We start from the raw sequence: 16,326 nt of genomic DNA, 5'->3' as shown, positions 1-16,326 counted from the left end.
GATCATGTCTTATCTTGCTTTCTCTGCTAAGCACAATAAGGGATTGTGTCAGAAAAGACATTCACTAGCTGGATACCAGAGTCTAACGATCTGAAATTGTATTTGTCTATATTGCATGTACTAAAGAGCTGTGGGGCTATATAGAAGAGTGCTTCAGTGTTTTAAACAATGCTTTGTTACCATGCATCTCCATGCCACACAGTGGGAGGGAGAGTAGTTCCTGGCATAGCCAGCTATGGAATTTGATTACTGTTAGCAAATTTTCTTAAAGTGACTTGTGTATCAACTTTACCATGGTATTTGGCAATTAGCCCTTGCTTCCTCAAGTGGAGTAGGTCACCGTCATTTTACCTTTACTGGGACACTCCCCTTCTTCCATTTTTTTCCAAGATGACTACTTCTTAAACTCAGGCTAATTGTGCAACAGAATAGGTAGCTATTTAGGACAATTTCTTTAGGACAACAATTACTTTATAGTTATGTAGCACCATGAAAGAGGATACAAAAACTCTTCACAAACTAAACTCAATTTCTAGACTGGTGAAAATCTCTGTAACAAAAATGGAATCTGGAAAAACTCCCACCCTTGCCAAAGGACTTGGAGGGAGTATGACTGGGCCCTCATTGATCTTCATGGGGTAGCAGGCTACCCCAGTTCTCCCAGTCTCAGTTTTCATTTCAAGATAAACCCTCTCCCTTCCCCCATGATCCACAGATCTCTTCTGACAGCTGGAGGGTCTGCCCAGAGCCCACTCTTGTCTGTGGGGCCAGAACTGCTCTTTCAGTCCTACTGCTAGTGCAGGCTTGACCTCATTCTGGAACTGAGCACTTGATGTATTGTGGGGCATCTCAGACCCAGAGTAAGGGGAATTTCCACAGCTGATGAGTGCGATGATATTGATGGATTTTGGAGGAGCTTGGGTTTGTGTTGCTGACCCTACCAAAGACTCTGGAACCCGTCTGTAAGGTCTGGCTATATTGTAATCACAGGATTTGATTGCCACTTGCGTAGACAGCCCTGAGCTAGCTTTCATCAGGCTAGCAGGTACTGGAGCAGTGTCGCTGTGGGCAGCAGAGGCTTCAGCATGGGCTGGTCGCCTGTGTAATTAGGGTTACGGCTGGGCTTGTGCAGTCTGTGATGAAGCCCAGGCTGCCAGAACTTCACTAGTACCAGCATCCAAGCTAGCGTGTATGTCCAAATAATCTGCACTGCTACTTGTGATTGCAGTGCAGACATGCCCTAACACTGAGCATACTAACAAGAAATGCCCAAGCTGGTGTGTGTGTGTGTGTGAGACACAGAGAGAGAGACTATTAATGAAATAGGGCAATTCCTGGGCCTTCTCTGCATATTTTTCATGTTCAGGCTGTCATATTTAATATTCGGTTTCGATGCGCTTGTGTTATTTAGATTCTTGGAAGTTGCAAGGCTAGTGCAGAGGGCTGTAGGTTTGCAGACTTCCTGTCCACCTTCTGAGAATGTCAGCATTGGCAAGTATGTTGCTATTTTAATCCCAGGAATTTCAGGGTAGGATTTCACTTGTTTTGAGCATGATAACCTTTCTCATCACAATGAGCCTACTGGACAAGACGGACGGGTGTAGCATGTTTCCTTTGTACTTGCATGAAACCCATTCAAACTGCTCTACATGGAAAAAATGAGAAGCGAGTTTAAAAATATCAACTCAATTGTTAATGGCTCCTGGACAGAAGGGGTGTGGAGACATCTGTAACCTGCACACAGTACTCAGATACAATAGGGGAACATGTTTTCACCAGGGAAATGTCCAGTGTAAATAATGTGGTGATGGGAAAAGCTTACTAATGTTCACTACTCTTGTCTTCTTCCCCTCAGCACTATATGCCTCTGAGCTGGAGGCTGGGGTGTGGAATTTACTTCTTTTCAGCCCTGGGGTTCAGGACTCTCAGCCACAGTCCTGACCCCCCCTCCTGTACCAGTATATGGGGGTGGGGGAAAGAGAGACAAGTGTGAGACAGTCCCAAAAACTTACCATGAAAAGTCTGCATGTGATAACGGTGCTCTGCTGCCCTGAGATAATGTGCTCCTTATAATCAAAGATTTTCCTAATATCTAAACTAAATCTCCCTTGCTGCAGATTAAACCCATTACTTCTTGTCCTACCTTCAGTAAAGAACAATTGATAACCGTTCTTTTTATAACAGCCCTTAACATATTTGAAGATGATCACATCCTCCCTCAGTCATCTTTTCTTAAGGTTCAACGTGCCCAGTTTTTTTTAAAACCTTTCCTCATAGGTCAGGTTTTCTAAATCTTTTATAGTTTTTTTTTGTTTTTGGTTTTTTTTTTGCTCTCCTCTGGCCTCACACCAGTTTATCCACATCTTTCCTAAAGTGTAGCACCCAAAATTGGGCCCAGGACTCCAGCTATTAGCCTTTTTTTGCAACTGCATCACATAGTGGATCACAAACTGAATGTGAGTCAACAATAACCCCGCAGATCCTTTTCAGCAGTACTACCAGCTAGCCAGTTGGTCCCCATTTTGTAGTTGTGCAACTGATTTTTTCCTTGCAGAATGTAGTATTTTGCCCTTATCTTTATTGGATTTCGTCTTGTTGATTTCAGATCAATTCTCTAATTTGTCAAGGTTGTTTTGAATTCTAATCCTGTCCTCCACAGTGCTTATAACCCCTCTCCCCCAGCTTGGTGTCATCTGCAAATTTTATAAGCATACTCTCCTCTCAATTATCCAAGTCGTTAATTAAAATACTGAATAGAACTGGACCCATGACTGACCCCTGTGAACCCCACTAGATACTCCCTCCCAGTTTGACAGCAAACTGTTCATAACTATTCTCTGAGTATGGTCTTTCAGACAGTTGTGCACCCGCCTTATAGTAATTTCATCTAGACCACATTTCCCTAGTTTGCCTGTGAGAGTGTCATGTAGGACTGTGTCAAAAGCTTTATTAAAATCAAGACATATCACCTCTACTGCTTCCCCTCCCTCCCCCACATCCACTAGGCTGGTAATCCTGTCAAAGAAGAAAATTAGGTTGGTTTGGGATGATTTGTTCTTGACAAATCCACGCTGGCTAGTCTTTCAATTGATTGTTTAATAACTTGTTCCTGTATCTTTTCAGGTAGTAATGTTAGCTGACTGACTGATCTCTAATTCCTGTGTCCTTTTGGTTTCCCATTTTAAAGATAAATACTATGTTTGCCCTTCCCCAGTCTTCTGGGACCTTAGCCACCCTCCATGAGTTCTTGAAAATAATTGCTAACAATTCTGAAAATGCTTCAGCTAGATCCTTAAGTACCTGAGGATGAATTTCGTCAGACCCTGCCAACTTGAATATGTCTAAGTTATCTAAATATTCTTCAAATCGTTCTTTCCCTATTTTGGCTTAATTGTGTTAAATATCTGGTCACCATTAACCATTTTAGTGAAGACTGAAGCAAAATAGGTGTAAAACACCTCACTAAGTGGAGGACCTACACTTTGCTTCATCTTTCTCTTGATCCTGCTGTATTTTAAAGAACCTCTTCTTATCACCTTTACGTCCCTTGCTAGGTGTAACTCATCTGGTGCCTTAGCCTTTCTTATTTTGTCCCTACAGGCTTATGTTATTCTTTTGTACTCCTCCTTAGCAATTTGTCCACATTTCCACTTTTTGTAGGATTCCTTTTTGATTTTCAGGTCATTGAAATTTCAGGTCATTTTCAGGTCATTCCATATTGGAACCATATTGGCCTCTTACTATTCTTTCTATCCTTCCTTCAACTCAGAATAGTTTGCAGTTGTGCCTTCAGTATCATCTCCTTGAGAAACTTCCAGCTGTCCTCAACTCCTTTATCTCTTAGATTTTTCTCCTCATGGGACTTTACATACCAGTTCTCTGAGTGGGTTTGAAACTGATTTTTTTGAAGTCCACTGTCCTTATTCTGCTGCTGTCACTCACTCCTTCCTTGCCTTGGAATCCTGAAATCTATCATTTCATGGTTGCTTTCACCCCAGCCTTCCACCTTCAGATTCACTACCAATTCCTCCCTGTTGGTCAGAGTCAAGTCTAAAAGGCTGTTCCCCTGGTTACTTCCTCCACTTTCTGCAACAAAAAGCTGTCCCCAGTACATCCCAAGAAGTTATTGGAAATTTTGTTTTGCCACATTACTTTTCCAACGGATGCCTGGGTATTTAAGATCTCTTGTGTTTTGGATATTTCTAGAAATGCCTCATCCACCTCCACGTCCTAATTTGGTGGTCTATAGTAGACCCCTACCGTGAAGTCACCTTTATTTTTTCACCCTTTTATCTTTACCCAGAGATTTTCAACTGGTCTGCCTCCTCCCGCCTTCTGGACCCCAGAACAAGTGTATGTATCTTTGGTGCACAGTGCAACACCTCCTCCCCTTTTTTTCCCTCTGCTTGTCCTTCCTGAACAAGCTATACCTCTCTGTACCAGTATTCCAGTCATCAGCGTTATCCCACCAAATCTGTGATGCCAATTAAGTCATTATTTAGCTTATGTACTAATATTTCCAGTTCTTCCTTTCCTCCCCATACTCGTTAAATTTATGTATAGACCTCTACAATGTTGAACAGATTCCCCCCTGATTTCCCTCTCATTGCTCCTATGACACTATTGTAATTTTCCATGTCCCTGTCAACATCTAGCCCTCAGTTAAAGTTGCCTTGTTTTATGCTTACATGCTTTTGTCACATGCCCCCTGGGAACCTAGTTCAACACCCTCTTCACTAGGTTGGTGAGTCAGTGCACTGTAGAGGAAGCTGAAGCCCTCCCATCAATGCAGCCATGAATTCACCTCTAGGATGCATGTGTACCTACCTGGTCCTTCACCCACAACCAGGAGGATGGACAAGCACACAACCTCCACCCTAGACTCCTTCACCCTCGCCCCCACACCCCTGTAGTCCCTGTTAATCTGCTCAGGGTCATACCTGGCAGTATCGTTAGTGCCCATATCGATGAGCTGCATAGGATAGCGGTCAGAGGGACAGATGGGTCTTGGCAACCTTTCCATAACATCTTGGATGTGGGCTCCAGGAAGGCGGCACACTTCCCAGGACATCAGGTCAGTCAGCTGATGGATGCCTCAATCCTCCTCAGAAGAGGGTCTCTGACCATCAGCACCCTATGTCACCTCCTCTTGGGTGCAGGAGCTGTGAGCCTCCCAGCCTTGGGGACAGGTGCTGCCTCCTTCTCAGTCCTTGGGTCTGCTCCTCACCACCTGTTGCCAGTACAGCATACTGGTTATTGACCACAATGGACAGGGGACCTGGGTCAGGGTGAAGCACTGTCTACTGCCCAAGGTGGCTACCAGCCAATGTCCTGGAAGAGTAGCAAGTTCTCCTCCTTCCTCTGGGGCCGTTGTGTGTGTGAGTCACAGCCATGCAAAGTACAAATAAAAAATTGTAGACCTCGGATTGGGAAACCCCCTTACTGCAGCTGCCATTCATTCTAATTGTAAATTCTCTGTAATGCAGGCCTGCAACCATAGGAGTTCTATTTGTAGGTCTCATGTATTCCAAAGGAGATAAGCATAATTTCTCCCCTTTTACAGATGCAGAAACTAAGGCACAGAGCAGTGAAATGATTTGTCCTTGGTCACTGAGCAAACCAGTGACAAAATGTAGAATAGGAGCCAGCTCTCCTGAGTTCTAGTCCAGTGATTTGTCCGTTAGGCCATGCTGCCTTCTGGGATATTGCTTGCGTCCAGTCATGTATTAGGTGTGTGCTTCAGTACAGTGCGATGGGATGGGAAGGGAGTGATGGGATACATTACCATTACCCATTGCAGAATGGGACCACAGGAGTGTAACTCACTCAGATTAAACACTATATGGGTCTTTGCTTGTTTCCCCTTTGATGAAGTGTTATAGACTGTAGAAAATTAGAAAGCAGCTGTTGAACTTTCAGTCCTGAACTCTAAAAGACCCGGCTAGAAGAAAGTTGAAAACAAGCTGTTAGAAATGAGGGCGGTTTCCAGATCTGGATAATTTGCTGAGATTTCAAAGTCTAAAAGGAAAACAGAACTTCACCACATGAGAAGCCAAGCCCCCAAATGAAATCTAAAGTCCCTTGTGCAATCTGTGGAGAGCCGGGAGCGCATGCTTTTCTTGTACCCAATTTTATTGCATGTGGAAAGCACACTGTTACCCCATATTAAAGAGCTCTTCCATTCCTCTTTTACCCGGACAGCCTCTATTTGTCTGACGTGTTTTGTGTGACAATATTGTAATTATACTTCTATAACTTATTACAAATCATTTCACAGGACCTTGAGTGCCTTGGCCATAGAAGAGAGAGAGTTTTACAAAATAAAATCATCATCCTTTTTTTTATCAGATGTTACCAGAAGAAAAGCTGCCTTTTTGTTCAGCACATGATTTAAAAGGTGACTCTAAAACCTGCCCTTGTCATTCATGCAACTAAAGCCTGTTTATAAAACAATGGCTGAGGGCTTCTATTTATTGTTGCACACACATTATGTTCAGAGCTGCTAGAAATGCAAATCCAAAATGGAACTCCTCTGTGTGCAGTTTGCTTTAATTAGAATTAAATCCTGATGAATCATGAGTTCTGCTTGCCTCAGAGATGCATAAACAATCCAGCTTTGGCAGCAAACGCCCAGGTACAGTAAGCACTAACAGTTTACTAGTATACTTGCCATCTGCTGGAAAGGCTTGTTTTTTGTCCTGGAGTCACATGCTTGCTTGTGAGCTGATCATGAGATGCAAAGGATAATCTTCCAATATTTATGTTTGCATCTGGAGTTTTAAAGGCAGAGCAAAAGAAGGATAGCAGAAAAAAATTGGCACTTGTCTGCTTTAGTTAGTTTTGCTTAAAAAATCTTCCCTGGCCACCCTTTGGATAGGGTGGGAGGACATTCAGCTATTGGGGCTAGATGTGGGCCATGGTTAATTGCATTTAAAAGATATAACGGGTGTGAAAACCTGGAAAGGTTTGGGTTCAAATATAGTGGGTGGCCATACCATTCAGGATAGCTTTTCCTCCCACTTGTTCCCCAGGAATGGAGTTCCGGCCTCCAGGGCTCTTCTGGACCACTGCAAGGAGCAGCCAGCATAAAACATCACAGCCAAAGAGGAGACAGGAGAGCTCAGCTCAGCTTGGAGCAGACAGTGTGCCGAGCCCTGCCTTGTTAGTGTTCCAGAAGCACACACCATTGCATGTAGACCATCAGAAGAGGGTGAGGAAGAGGTAAGCTGAGCAAACACTGCCTCCCATCTTCTGCAGTGAGCTGACCCTTGCTGGCTAGGGCCCATGCAGCACCAATTCGGGGTGAGTCAAACACAATATCCAGCTGCATTTCCAGTTAGCTGTTTGCTGCAGCTTTGCTAATGAAAGTACAAAGTGAATGAAACCCCAGGAGAAGTTACCAGCTATTGCATCGAAATGGAATTGTCCCGGCCAGGCAGAATGCAGGGACTCTGCTCTCCTTGACCCATAACTGCGTAGTTACCTGCAGCCAGGCAGGCAGTTCCCTCAGGGTCTGACTTTGCATGCTGTAGGGTCACTGCAAACTCTTGCACCCTGATGGACTATGCTGCCAGCCAGCTAGCCAGAGTCTGGGGGGGATGGGAGGGGGAGTGTAACCATACTGTGCCCATGCAAATAGCTCTGCTTTGACAGCCTCCTTTGCTCAGAATGGTCAAACTGTCTGTTAGCAACAGAGCCGCCTTCTGCTCCCCTCAGATGAGTAAACCCACCCCCAGAATGCACCTAGAAAGGAAGGGGAAACTACCTGAAAGCAAAAGAAAAGGGTTATTGTTGCCTTTCACTCTTTGCACAGTAAACGTAATGGGAAGGCGCCGCACAGGTACAGTGGAGTCCAGATAACTGGGTTTACTGAATGCACGTGCCGTGCAAGGTCTATCCGCCTATACGTGCGGCTGTGCTGGATGGGTTCCAGCAGCTTCTAAAACACAGAACATAGTGAGTGCTACTAGTGGGCTCCCAAGCTCTTTAACAGGATGCCCTCTATTCCCATACACTGAAGCTGTGAACAGGTGAAAAGGACGGAGCTTAAAATATCCTTGGGACTCAGTGTCTTCGTGCAGGCTCAGTGCATTGAAACCAAGGGGCAGTTTGCTGCTGCTGTTAGTAAGAGCAGGGTCAGCTTCCCTGAACCCCACTGTGTACTCAGAGGATCACCCAGGCTCCCTGCCCTGCTAGCGCTCAGCAGCGAGGGTATTCCCTGAGCAGATCCTCTGCTTCAGCAAAATAGATGGAAGTCTGGTGGGGAGAGGCTGGCAGAGCACTGGCGAGGGGCAAGCTGCAAAGTATGGTGACAGCGGCTGTGGGCTGTCTTTGCACAGACAGACAGACAGACAGACGTAAGGGTTAGTGTGTGACTCTGCACGATTCTACAGAGCCAGCTCTGCAAGTTCTTGCCTCTTTCATTTAAAATGTGAATATTTTAATTAAAGCTTTCAGAATAGTAACAATTTTGAGTTTGCTAATAGCCTGATCCCATAAAGGAGGCCTGTGGGATTATATGCTATATGCACTCTCTAGTCTCAAGGTTTATTAAGACCAGGACATGGTTGCAACATTATAAACCAGAACCCGCCCTTAAGTAAAATTCCCCTGAAGTCAAAAGGGGACTTTTTTGATTTACTTCCTTTACTTTTTGATTCCTTTCTACCAAACCCACCTTCCAGAAAGATCAACAAACAAACATACAACCCCCCCGCCCCCGCAGAAAGCCTCCAATAGTTTGCGAAGCTAAATTGTCTCATGAGTGTGAGAATAGGGTGTGTCTTTCATGCTGTATGTGCCTTGAAGCCGGTCACAGCCTTGCCTCTTCCAGGCAGACTTCTGTGTTTAACAGTACAGTTGACAGCACACAGGCCACACACTGTGGCCAAGTTTGTGTGAAAAGCAAGCATGCAAACAGGCTGGTCCCAGACAGGCTGAAAAATCTGGCCAGGCATATTTCTGGAAAGAAATAACTTTCATCAGGAACATAAACTGCAGTGACTGTCATAAGTGGTGAAATAGCCTGTGAGAGCCAGCTTTAAAGAACACAGCTCAGGAAACCAATGTTCTTGCTGTTGAGCAAATGGGTATGTGTGGGTGCTGCAGTGCATGGCCGCTCCATGGAGCACACTGACACCATGTGATTTCTGTGTAGTAAAAGGATCTCTTTTTTTGGTCCATTGCTGGTCCTAGCGCTAGAGAAGGCAGAAGCGAGATCAGCTGTTTCTACGAATGTGGATTAGTTCTCAGAACTCAGCTAGTGAGGGCAATTATCTGTCTAACATGCTTTGACAAGTCCCGCCACAGCCATCACCACAGCTATTTCTGTGTTCAAAAGAAAGAGCCTGCTGCAAGACTTTCCAGTAAAATGTGCACTCATGTCAAGATTAGAAACAGGCGACTGGAGGCCAGCAATTATACGGCTGAATCGCCTTTGCCAAGGAGGGGAGAACATACACAGGGGTTGTGTAAACGTCAGCTAGGCCCTTGGTTAAGTGCTGCATTATCCATAGAGTGGGGGGAAGCTGGAATGGCAGAGGCGTGGCCTGTGGTATACTGGCTTCTCCTGCCAGCCCTTGTAAGCACTGGTACAGCGGCACAGCTGGGGCACAGGAGCTCTTTCAAATATGGGACTGCACTGCAGTGCGAAAACTGACTCACTCTGAGCGTTGGCCGCGGAGAAGACGAGGGGCTATCTACTAGATGGACGTAAATAATTGTGCTACTTTTCACTGCTGTGGCAGCCTCCAACAGAAGCTCTTTTGCTTTTGAAACAAAGGGCCAGCTGCTACGCTCTGAATCCATGTGCAGATGGATGCTGCTCTCCATAGTTCGCCTCTTCTAGTGTGGAAGAGGGTGGGGCTAGCTCCATCCCTGTATCCCTGGCCACATGGACTGTGCCCTACCACAATGGAGTCCTGGCCCACGACTAGGGCTCCTCAGTGCTATTGTAAAATAAAGACATGACAATGATAATTAACATGTGGGGATTCACATGTGGAGAGGCGCAAGCCGATTAGGAAGCACACGTCTTGAGCGCCATCCCAGCAGCACCTGCTCAGACGTTTGCAATGGTTTGGTTTGCCTGTGTGGGTATAATGCATAGGCAGCAGCTGACATGATTCAGGCAGAGAGATGAAGGCAGGGGATTTGGAGGCAAATTGGGTTGATTCATGATGGGCCAGTGACCTGCGGCTGCCCTGTTGTGCTCTGGAATCTAAGCTTTCATTTGCAAACAAGTAACAGGAATTCGGTCTCTCACCCTCATGCGTGTTGAAGACACACTTCAAATGCTGAGTGACCTGTAAACCTGCAGTGCTGTGTCTGTTCCGCCAGCCAGGCTGCAGCCTCGTGCTGAGAGAGCTGTGAGCATTTCCCTAAGCCTGTCAGGGGATTGTCAACACTGAGGCCTCATGAGCGTTTCAATAGCACCAGTGTTAACGCTTTCCCTGTTCTTCAAAGAATGACAGGAAAAAAATGGGATGATCATTTTATGAAGGTCTGCACCATCTGCTGTGAGTCTTGTCTTGGTTCAGTAGCTTGTCTGGCCGGAACTTGGTGAGTGAGGGGAGCTCTGTTTAGAGGTGGTGTTTGTGGCTTCTCATTTGACCTTTGCAGGAAATAAACTTTATTGCACAGAGGCAAAGCTTCTGCTGTCCCCTACAGGGATGGCTCATGCTGGTGCCAATATTTTTTTCCAAGGTCTAACTGTCTATATATTCAGTTAAACAGAACTTGTCTGGCTCTCTGGGGACTCCAACTAATGTGAGCTTTACACAGCCCGAGACTGTCTTGACTCCCAAGCAGAGACCCACTGTGCTAAGTGTGGGCCCCCATTCAGGTGGGGTACCTGGAGAAGCCCTCGCCCTCTCCAGCTCCCTGTCAAAATTGGAGATGGCAAGAAGAGGCTCTGGCCAGCTTGGTAGCATCCATGATTACATTTCTAGAGGGATCACCTGAGAGTTGCACAGGCTGGGCCCTTGCTTTCTTCCATGGGGGCAAATCCTGGGCCACTGACAGAAGCATGTTGAGAAATCGCTATGAGGGGCTCCTTATGGAGCCCATCCCCTTCCTGATCTTTTCCTGCAGGATTTTTCCATGGTAGGAGCAATGAAGGCCTAACTCATTAAGCCCCCGCAACAAGCCTGTGAGATTGACGGGAATCATTGCACCCGTTAGTGAAATGTAGCCATGTCTGAGAGGGGACACGGAAGCTGCACAGCAGTGGTGGTACGCAATCCTTTGGAGCAGGAAGGAAATTATATCCAATCAAACAATGGTCTTGTCCAGACAACAGCATTAACTTGTTTGTTCTTTAGCTCAAGTTTTGTGGCTCCAGTCAGTTAATTCCATTCTGCAAACTTTGGATAACTGAAGAGTGCAGCATGGAATTAACATGGCTGGAGTTGGCCAAACTCCCAAGCTAAAGAGATCTCCTTTTACAGACCTCTTCTGGGATTTTGAATGACCCCCACCCTTGTCAGGGCCACAGCTTTACACCATCTAAAGATGACTCTTCCAGCGGCGCTGTGCCAAGTATTACCTGGCTATGGCTCTGGCTTAGAGGAAAGAGTGCCACTTACTGAATCTCCAGCATGATCCCTTGTCATTATTTGGAAGACTCCCGTTTGTGGATTGAACCCTGTGGAGGGAACCCTGGCTTAGCTTGTAACAGACTTTTAGTGTAAGGTGGGATATCTAGAGGCCATGCAACCAAGGAGTGCTCAGTCTGAATGAAATGCGGGGTTGCAGGCTTCCTCAGGAGATATAGGGGCACTTCTGGCAGTGGAAAGGATTTTAAAAAAAAGGTGATATGAAAATGTTGTTGACTGATAGTTTTTGAAATCCGTTGGGCTGGACTGGTCTTTTGGTTACACGCGTCTATGGAAGAAGCATCCATGTAACTGAGAGCACATTTGATCCCTAAAGACGATAGGTGCTGAAAAACATAACAAAGACATTAAAGCACATTTAACACAATTCAGCCTTTTAGATTTAAATGGGTTTAATAATGTAAATTTATAGAGTAAAAAAAAAACAATGATCTTTTTCTCTTTTTAATAAGTAGAGCATTGGGGATTTTGAGCGTTTGGATAAGTTTTAAAAACGCTGTTTAGGACCCAAATTGTATATTACTTACTGTCATGTGGGGGTTACGGTTGGAATTAACTAATACCAATCTATAACCAAATAACAAGCTCTGTCGTGATTCCCAAAAGTGCTACTTTCCAAAGGCAAGTACTCCTGCCAACAACATGGTAGCATCAGTTAAAGAATGATTCAGAAATGATGACAGTCTAATCATGGGGTAAGTCACTAGTGGCACATGTAGCTAAACAACACACCTGCCACACAGAACTACTATGTTTTGAGATACTTATGTTTTGTCCAAATCTGACCAATCTGTGGTCCTGATAATTCAGTTTAGAAATACAAAGTATCGCAATGTACTGTTTTGCCTGGAAGAAAACTGCAGAGCTAAGAGTGTTGTTAACAACGTGGAGGCAGAGTCAACACACAACAGAAAGTGATTTGAGGGGCGCTTGGATGCAAAATAATCAATAGTAATTGCAGTTGATCTGCAGCTCTGCCTTGGAGTATTTGTGTGTACCAACCCCAAAATAAATAAACACAGAAGCAAATAGGACAACCTGCTTGTGCGCAGTCAGCGCATCAAACTAGGGATGCAAAGTGAAGCTGAGTGCAAGTCTAGCCTGATGCAAAATATTTTTTGTGGCTAGTTTTTTCCTGGAGCCAAACAAAAAAGCCTGTATTTGTGTCTAATGTAAGATGCTCTGGATTTTATACAGGATCTGCTGCTTTGCTCTGCTGCCCTAGAAATTGAAAACATTGATTACAATATAACAACTATATGGACATCAGGCACAGATTGAACTGTCTTACTGGGCCTGATCCTCTAGTCAGAAGGAAATCCCTTTGGGAGTAGTGGGTGCACAAGTATTCCAGAACTGGGCCAGTTCAGAGTAGTCAGCTCTCCTAGATGCATAGGCACAGCGTTGTTTGTTCAGGACAGTGAATGCCCAGGATCACCAATGTTGGGGGAAACATGAGAGGACAGAAACCATGCATTCCAGGGCAAGGGAGAATGGAGAAGGCCTGGGAGGGTGCCTGCAGAAACTCCAAGAGTGATTAGGAGGAACAACAAAGTATTTGGACAGTGCTGAGTGCTCTCAACTCCCACTGAAGCCAGTGGGAACTGAGGGTGTGCAGCACCTCCTAAAAGAGTCTCAGCACCTTGCAATGATGAGCCCTAAGAGAGCAAACTTAGGTTTTGAAATTACCTAACAAAGCCAATTTAGAGAGGGGTTTGGGGCCTGATCCTCCCCTTGCTTACATGGATGTAAATTAGAAGTAACTCCCTTAAAGCCCCAAGAGTTACACTGGTTTAAAACTAATGTGAGAGTCAGGTCCATTGTGTGTTCCTGATGCTTTTTTGGAAACCAGGCTATCACCTGAACACACCCACTGGGATAACTGTTTGATATTTAAAGCAGATATCCTTTTCCGATAGCCGTTATTAAAATCCTTGGCTGGAGGGTGCCTTACAAATTAAAAGTGATTTGCAATAAAATCCATGGCTTACAGTTTAAATACAATTAGCTTGGGCAGTGCAGTGTGGCCTAGTAAATAGGACACTGGCATCCAACTCGTGTGACCTAGGTTGTATTCCTGGTTCTGCTACTGGTGTGCTGGGTGAGCCATTTCATCTCACAGTGCCCCAGTGTCCCCAGCTGTAAAGTGTAGCTAATGACACTGTCTTCCTTTGCAAAGCACTTTGAGGGCTGCAGATGACAAGTGCTGCAGAAGAGCTCATTATTATAGTATTAGCAATAATTCTTTCCTTTGTTTTATTTTGCTAGTGTTGTCAATTTTCAACTTACAAAGGAGCGGAGAGAGGTGCTGGGGCCATCAGAACTGAGGCAGGCAACGCCAATAACTATTGTAGAGGGACGTGACCATGGAAGTAAATGTAGTTATTCACCTTTGACTGCAGTCTGTGTAAGTGCCTTGGGAAAATCAATGTTTTTAGAAAGAGCAACCCTTAATGGAAATAGCCACTTCCTGCATGTTATAACCTATAAGTAACTAGCAGCAATCTGTACAGTTGCACAATGTTAATATAAAGCACTGTAACTCCATTGGTTTTTAGATGTATGGAAGTTTTTGTACACTGTTGCAGGCACTGCTTTCCAGACTGCTTTGATCTGCCAGGCCTGAACTGCATTTTTTCCTGTAGACACAAGGTCAAACTAATGGGTTGATTCATGAAAAAATGGCATGGGCTGAATGTGATTTAGCAATGATTCATTACTCATATAAAGGCTGATTGATGCGGTGACATACTCATGCTTGGGAATAAGGATCTGAAAGTGAGGTAATCACTCACTAAAAGAGTGCATATAGAGCCTTTGAATTCCGGTACACAGCCTGTTCTCTAGGTTGGCAATACAACTACCCAGGACCCCCCTGCATTACACAAATACCAATTTGTTTACTGGAATTGTCTCCATTTGCTTTCTGCTTATTTCTTCTCACCTATGCACATTAGAAATGGATGCTTTGGCAAAATAGCACTTATTGAACTTTTGGTGATAAATCCTTTAGCACAGGACTATTTTTGAAATGAACATGGTTGGTCTGAGAAGAATGGCCCTTGAAAAGTATACTGGTGTGAAAAGGGTGTAGTTTAACCTGTTTCTAGTCTCATTGAACCAGATAGTCTTGTACGTGGTACTATGTATAGTATGTATATACATGTATGACGCCCTGCTGTCACTAATTGTAAGTTTAGTGTAAGGAAGATTTACAGGATTGGGCCCTAACTTTAGTTACCAACAAGTGAGCTTTAATTAAATAGTCTTTTAGGTTAGCCCAGGTTAAATTTTTGTTTATGGTTACTTCATCTTGTTCCAATAGCATGGGACCATATAGATGTATCAGTCTTCAAGCTGAATTCCCAGCAACTTTCAGTGGAAGAATTCTGTTTTAAAACTGATGCCATTATATGACCCATCATTCTTTATTTCCAGGTACAATTATCAAATACACTGCTCAGTGATTGCCTGGGAACAGGTAATCCCAATCCACCATAATTTGATGGGGGTTGTAATTTACAAGAGTTGCTGAGTATTACAGATGATCCTAGCTATAAATCATGGGTGAAAGTGAAGCAAAATAATATTTTTCCATACAAAAATTAGGATTAATGACCCTTTCTGAAGCATTTGGTAAATAAGGAGTTTAAGACAACTTCCTTCTGGGTGCCTTTGCCTTGTGACTATGACTAAATGCATCATGCTGTCACCATCATTTCTTCTGCTGCGTTTACTGATTTTACAGACAGCTTTCTTGCTGAGTTAGTATGTTTGCCGGAAACTCATTTATGTGTATTTCAGTAACTGAAAGCTCACTGGATTTTGGCAGAAAACAAAGATTCCGCCTAGCTGGCTGCCTTTTTACAATTGATGTGGATTATTTTTAATGTCATCTCTCATTTCAAAGCAAATACATGTTCTCTCTTGGTTACCAGATAATGTCACCCAGGAGGCAAGGCATCTGGAATGGCTTTCTGCAAGAACAGTTCTTTGGTTAAAGCAGTCAGGCCTAAAGAATCCTGAAGCCCCAGGTCACTAATAGTGATGAACACACAGACACAACCAGCAATGGGTGATTAGATAAACTCACTGAAAAACAGGAGGTATTTTTCAGACTTTCATTTCACTTTTTTCCTGTGTTTAATATTTTGGGATTTTTGGGGTTGATTTTGTGAATGCTGATTGGTTGCTGATCTAGCCACATGACTGAGTAGACAAGGGAAGTATAAAGTGTGTATCATGCTTAATCTCCCATTTAGTTAATTAAGGGAAAATCCAGAATTCCCCTTTGAATGAAGTCATTTACATGGTGGTTCCGTAGGCTAGCAGTGTTATATAATCACATTTCTCTTCTCTTTTTTGCTTCACATTTCCGGCTCAGTAATACACCGGAAACCAGCAGCTATGTACTTGGCATGGTTCAACTGTGCCTCTGCTGCCACTACGTGTGCTACCCTGGTTACACTACTATTTCTATGCACACTAGCTTGATGAGAGTGAGCACGAGTCTGTGTACACAAGCAGGAGAATCACACCCCTATCTCTTAGCCTCAGACCCACTTACTGCTGTGTAAGGGAGTGTAACTTGGTTTAAGAAACTTGCTGAGAATTTAGAAATCACTTAAAGTAGGGGATGGCCTTTAACCTATACCTTCATACAACCCCTATTAAGCCGTGTCTATACTAGCAATCTTACAGCGGCACAGCT

The sequence above is a fragment of the Emydura macquarii genome, unplaced genomic scaffold (assembly GCF_026122565.2).
Source record: "Emydura macquarii macquarii isolate MOO-44397 ecotype Brisbane River unplaced genomic scaffold, CSIRO-AGI_Emac_v2 contig_1644, whole genome shotgun sequence".
NCBI classification, from domain to species: domain Eukaryota; kingdom Metazoa; phylum Chordata; order Testudines; family Chelidae; genus Emydura; species Emydura macquarii.
This window is presented reverse-complemented; position numbering follows the sequence as displayed.